Source organism: Pelophylax lessonae, assembly GCF_965119305.1.
Source record: "Pelophylax lessonae genome assembly, chromosome: 4".
Classification (NCBI taxonomy): Eukaryota; Metazoa; Chordata; class Amphibia; order Anura; family Ranidae; genus Pelophylax; species Pelophylax lessonae.
In genome coordinates, this window is record NC_138771.1 from 573,832,313 (window position 1) to 573,838,274 (window position 5,962).

The window sequence follows — 5,962 nt, forward strand, 5'->3', positions numbered from 1 at the left end:
GCCCACCCTCAGAGTTAGATCCAGGGAGTCCGAGGGATGACCTCAGTGAGCCGTTTCCCCAGCACTTGGACACTACCCCAGTGGTTATCCCCCCAGCAGAAAAGCTGGCTACAGGAGAGAGCGCTGATGGTCTCTGCCCAGCATCAGAACCAGAGATGAAGAATCTGGGAGACAGTACCTGCAAGATACCTTCTCAGCGGCTGGTAACTACACCAGGGGAAAAGCAAGTACCTTTTTCTCCCCAAATGCATAGCCCTACCAGCCTACATTCCCTACCAGCGGATGCGCTGGCATCAGGGCAGAGGATTATTCAGCTCCCCCCAATATCTGCAACCCAGCCCCGGATCAGAGGAGTGCAGACAGCTGTTCCCACTCTGCAGCAGCTGTTTTTATTCATGGGAGACCCTATGTGCAATTTTGCTCCCCAGCGCCAGAGTCATACTTTTACTTTTCCTGGTTGCCTGGGGTGGAAGTTTGTGACTAACGCAGGTCCAGACCAGTTGAGGGTTAGGAACCTCGATAGTCTGTTTTTAAAAGGGGAGAAATGTGACAGAACCCACTGTCACTGTGTGTTTTGGAGGGGACTGTGCGCAAGCCTCCTACCGACAGACTATGGGCCTGAAGCTACTGGAGTTTGGCACTGCAGCCTTTTGACTTTACCATCCACTACTGCCCTGGGAAGCAAAACGGCAACGCCGACGAATTATCCAGGCAAACAGACATTGACTCTTTGGGACTTGTTACCCGACTAACTCAGGCACAGACCAGTTGGAGGTCTAGTACCTGGATTAGTCTACCTTTGGGGGGGAAGAGATATGACGGTACTAACCGTCACTATGGGTGACGGATAACCCTGTCCCTGGATTGTAAACCCCTTTGTGTCATTTTCTTATGAGTGTGGGACATTGCATTTTATTTTCCCTTTATTCATCCTCTGAACAACTGACTCATGGCATTGAGTTCATGTAATGTAATGTTACAACCCATCCCCCCCCCCTCCCTCCTGTTTCTGTGTCTAAGGGTGTGGATTCATGACAGACAATTGTCGGGCTGGAGACATCTCTCCGCAGGGGGTGTGTATTAAGACTGCCTGTTTCATTGTACAAATGTTCAGTTCTCCTTGGTTGGTCCTTGTCTCACCCCCCCCCCCCCCTGCAAGGCTAAAGGGAGTTTCCCTAACTGTGTGTAAAACTGTGTCTTGGAATGTAATAAACAGTTTAAGCTTTGCATGGTTAACTCTCAACACCTGTGTGGATTGTCTCGTGATTGATGGGTTACGGGCTGGATATGGCTTCTCCGCAGGCTGTGGGTGCGTTTGGAAGACAGGAGACAGAGGTCCGGCGGATGTGCCCAGCTGGGGTACAAAGATCTGTTACAACCAGCAGCCTATACACTACGGTACACTATATAATGAAAGTACATTGTTAGTTCATCTGCTACTAACCAACAATATGGCCGTCTTTGAGGCGGCGACAACTTTTTTACTCCTTAGATGGTGTTCTGTCAAAATAGACAAGTTGTCCTGTACCGTAGTGTATAGGCTGCCGGTGTTCTGTGAAAATAGTCAAGTCTTCGAAATCTGCAAATCCTGCTGGTGGAGAATCACTGGAAGTGACGTAATTGGAGATTTTGATGAGTTGGCTCTTTTGACAGAACACCGGAATCGGCTTTGATTGGGTCTTGGATCTAGTAAACCGGAAAAGATGTCATAACATCACTTCCAGTTACTGGAGCCTTAACCTTCCTAGCGGTATTCCCGAACGTGGCCCGGGGTTAAATTTCAGAGCCAAAAGCGGTAACCCCGAGCCACACTCGGGGTACCGCCAGAAGCATCGCTGGATCCTGAAAGCGGGGTTACTTACCTTGTCACCGGGATCCAGCGATGTATCTCGGCGGTGTCTGGCGGCGGATCTTCCTCCCGATCCTCTCCATGCCCCGGCTTCCGTATCCTGCGACGTGACGTTCGCAGCGGGGTGGAACCGGCTGCAAATTCAAATGTAAAACACACAAAACACACTGATACCATTCAAAATAAAAAAAAAAAATCACATTAGTTTTCCCCCCAGTGCCCTTTCCTGCAGTTTTACTGTACTTTTTATGTGTGTGTGTATGTGTATATATATATATATATATATATATATATATATGTATGTGTGTATACATACATACATACTTTAACTTTTTTAGTATATTATAATTTATGATTTTGTGTTTCAAACTTTATCATACCCGAGATGTTATGTTATAAAGAAGAACGCACAGTAAAAAAAAATCATATGTAAATAGTTGGTTTGGGCTGCTCACTCTTAAGAATTACATGCAAAATAATGGTACCGCTTTCAGCACCTAAAATCCAAAAGAATCATACCGCCAGGGAGGTTAAAGGTGCCAGATTTAAAAAAAAAAAAAAAAAATGACAGTATTAAAAACAGCCAAACTTGGCATTCAGAATCCTTTTAAGTGCAAAGAAGCGATTTGGGGTCAAATGCCCCAGATCTCTCCATAAAGAGTACCTATCACTGCCTATTACTGTCACAAGGATTGTGTACATTTCTTGTGACAGCAATAAAAGTGATCACAAAAAAAAAATCAAAGGTACAGTGTAAAAATAGAAAAAAAATACAATTAAAAAAAAAAATGTTAAAGCGCCCCATCCTTCCATGCTCACGCACAGAATCGAACGCATACTTAAGTCATGCCCACAAATGTAAACAGTGTTCAAACCACACATGTGAGGTGTTGTTAGAGCGAGAGCAATAATTCTAGCACTAGACCTCCTCTGTATCTCTAAACAGGTAACCATTAAAAGTTTTTAAAGCGTCGCCTACGGAGATTGTTATGTACCTTAGTTTGTCGCCATTCCACAACTGTGCGCAATTTTAAAGCATGACATGTAAGGTACAGTATCTATTTACTCAGCGTAACATCATCTCACATAATACAAAAAAATTGGGCTAACTACTGTTACTGTTTTTTTTTTTTATTAATCAAAGTCTATTTCTTCCAAAAAAATTTCATTTGAAAGACCGCTGCGCAAAAACCGGATGAAATAAAATATTGCAATGATCGTCATTTTATTCTCTAGGGTCTCTGCTAAAAAAATATAATGTTTGGGGGTTCTAAATAATTTTCTAGCAAAAAATACTGATTTTAACTTGTAAGCGACAAGTGTCAGAAAAAGGCTTAGGCATGTAGGGGTTTAAATATACAGTAGTGTGGAGTAGTGCGCAACTATTATAGATTGAAATCTGTTCAGCTGATAGTTCTTTCATACAGATCATGCATTTTTTAACGTCTGTTGAATTTCATGGCGTAAGCAGTCTCAGTATTCTGCCACTGCATGCCAAGCTTCCCAGACAAAGATTACACCCAGAGAATGTGCTGTTTGTGTTACTCATCATTTATCTTTGTTTACAGAGCTACCCACCCACATCTGTCAATCACTGGACTCATATCCTGCCAGCACTGCAGTAGGCAGAGAAGAGAAGGGGAAGATGCAGAAGATATTGTAGTCTGTGGAGAGAAGAAAGTAATGAAGGACAGCCAATAGACTGTCAGTGTGTTTACACACTTCACAAAAATAGAGTGTACTTACTTGTATATAAAAAGCCTTTTTAAAAAAAAAAAAAAAATATTCTGCCAGAAGCTTGTATATACGGCTCAATCATGAATTTGCATCGTCGGATAAAATCACAAACTGAAAATAATTATTCACTCAATAAGCCAAACATGTTTTCTATTATTGATATTATCCTTCCTCTTCCTGTTCCCTGGAGCTGTACTTAGAACTGTATGCCAGTTAAATATTTTCTCTCTAATGGGTGATGAACATCTTCAAACACAGTTTTGTAAAAGAAAGGATCCCAAGGTACCTTTAGATGCAGATGCTCCTGGCTCTAACACCACTGATTATTCCTGTACAGGACGCCGGGCCTGGGTCCTGAGTGGCAGGTATACTTCCCCACTATTTGGTTTGTGGTCCCTTCAAGTGGCATCGGTTGAAAGTATGTTGAGGACTCGGGGGTTCTCACCCATGCAAGGTGAGGGGTTTCCGGTTAGTCCGGCTATAGAGGATAGGGCTGATTGTCAGTATTCTCTGGATTGCTAAGTCCTTATTAGGGACTGTGGTGCTGAAGGGGTTAAGCCAGATGTCTCCACATCCTGAAAAAATAGAGCAAACTGTCTGTACCTGGCAGTGAGAGAGCGAGCTGCACACACTTGAATGAGCAAGCTGAACGGAGCTTGGGATGGAGCCATGGTTGTTGACACTGAAATCCTCTTCTTTGGGAACCCTGGGGCAGATGGGAAACCCCAAAAACCCCTGTGTGGGACCGGTATGGCGGCGTTGCACCATTATCTTGCTTTGTGCCATTGCACAATTAGGTGGTCCCTCTGAGGAAGGCCTTCGGAAAAGCAATTTCCAGGGAAAGTTAAGTAAATTATGTAAGTTAAGTAAACCCTCTCTTTTTACTTGTACCTACAGGTAAGCCTATAATAAGGCTTACCTGTAGGTACTGTGAATATCTCTTAAACTTACCGTGCTGGAGCTTCAGAGACCGTGCCGCAAACAGGCGGCTCCCACGCACATGCGTGGGAGTGACGTAATCACGGTTCCGGCCACTCACAACACCGTAGCCCACAAACCCCAAAGTAACACCGGTGAAGATGCCAGCTGTCTCAGAGGTGTACGGGCAGTCGGGCACCACTGAGACAGCTTCATTCTGAGGGAAGTCTTTCTTGAGCTAGAATGGGATGCAGACTAGCTAATTATGCCTTGTCTTACATGTTTTTTTTTTTTCCACCCAGGTTTACAACCTCTTTAAAAGCTACATTCATCTTTACAGAAAAACAAATTAAAAGCCAAGTGCAAGCAGCGCCCGATGATATATGGATGTTTCCAGTTGTAGATTGTGACACCAAACAGGATGGCTCAGGAAAAGTCCTAAATCTGGACAATAGTCTACTCCCTACATGACAGTCAAATGGTCATCCATGAGAAGGTAACCGCAGACACTAAGCACATGTAACAAAACACCGTCAGAAGAGTTAAATGGATAAAACAATAAGGCCTGGCTCTCGGTCTCTGCTCTAATTTATCCCAAAGGTGTTCTCTCGGGTTGAGGTCAGGACTCTGTGCAAGCCATTCAAGTTCCTCCACCTTAAACTCGCTCATCCATGTCTTTATAGACCTTTCCAACTATTAGACTCAGTTGGCAGCTATAGCAGCATGAGGATTGGATGATTCTTTTTGTACCCACGGCTTGGGTTGACAACGCCCTATGACAGCGACACATAGACTGTTTTTCTACAGAGAAAATAATAAATACACATATTTTTGCAGAAAAGAAATGTAAATTTATTATTTTTTTTCCTGCAGGAGCCCACATTGTACCTGTGATCTACTGATCGCCCGTGCAATACTTTCCAGGCTCTTGCAGGAAAAAAATCCTGCAATCAGTAGATCACAGGTGCAATGTGGGCTCTGCAGCCATGTCCACCAGATTTTAGCCTGTACCTCTGTACGGGCTCTCTGGTTAAAAACGGGAAGAGGTGTCCATGGACTACGAGTGTGCTCATCAGCGCCCCCGCAGCCCATTGAAACTGCAAGTCCATAACTAAAGGCAAAACTTTTTTTTTTTTTTCAATTTCGGACAGAGTAGAGATGGGTTAGAACACCTGTCTTTTTTTTTTTTTTTTATTGCTACACCCCCCCCACACACACACACACACGCACACGCACACACACACACACACATACACACATTTTGGGTTATCCAATGAACAGTAATAGTGGGGAAATCTTCCAATGGGACACTAGTTCTGGTGACCTGGGGGCAAAGGTTCCTGTTTTGACTATGGGACAGGAAGTGAAGGTAAATCTCCCCAATGGGACACAGATTGGGGAATAAAAACCTGACAGTGGTTATAACCTTCCTTTACTCTATAAAAAATCAAAATGTTT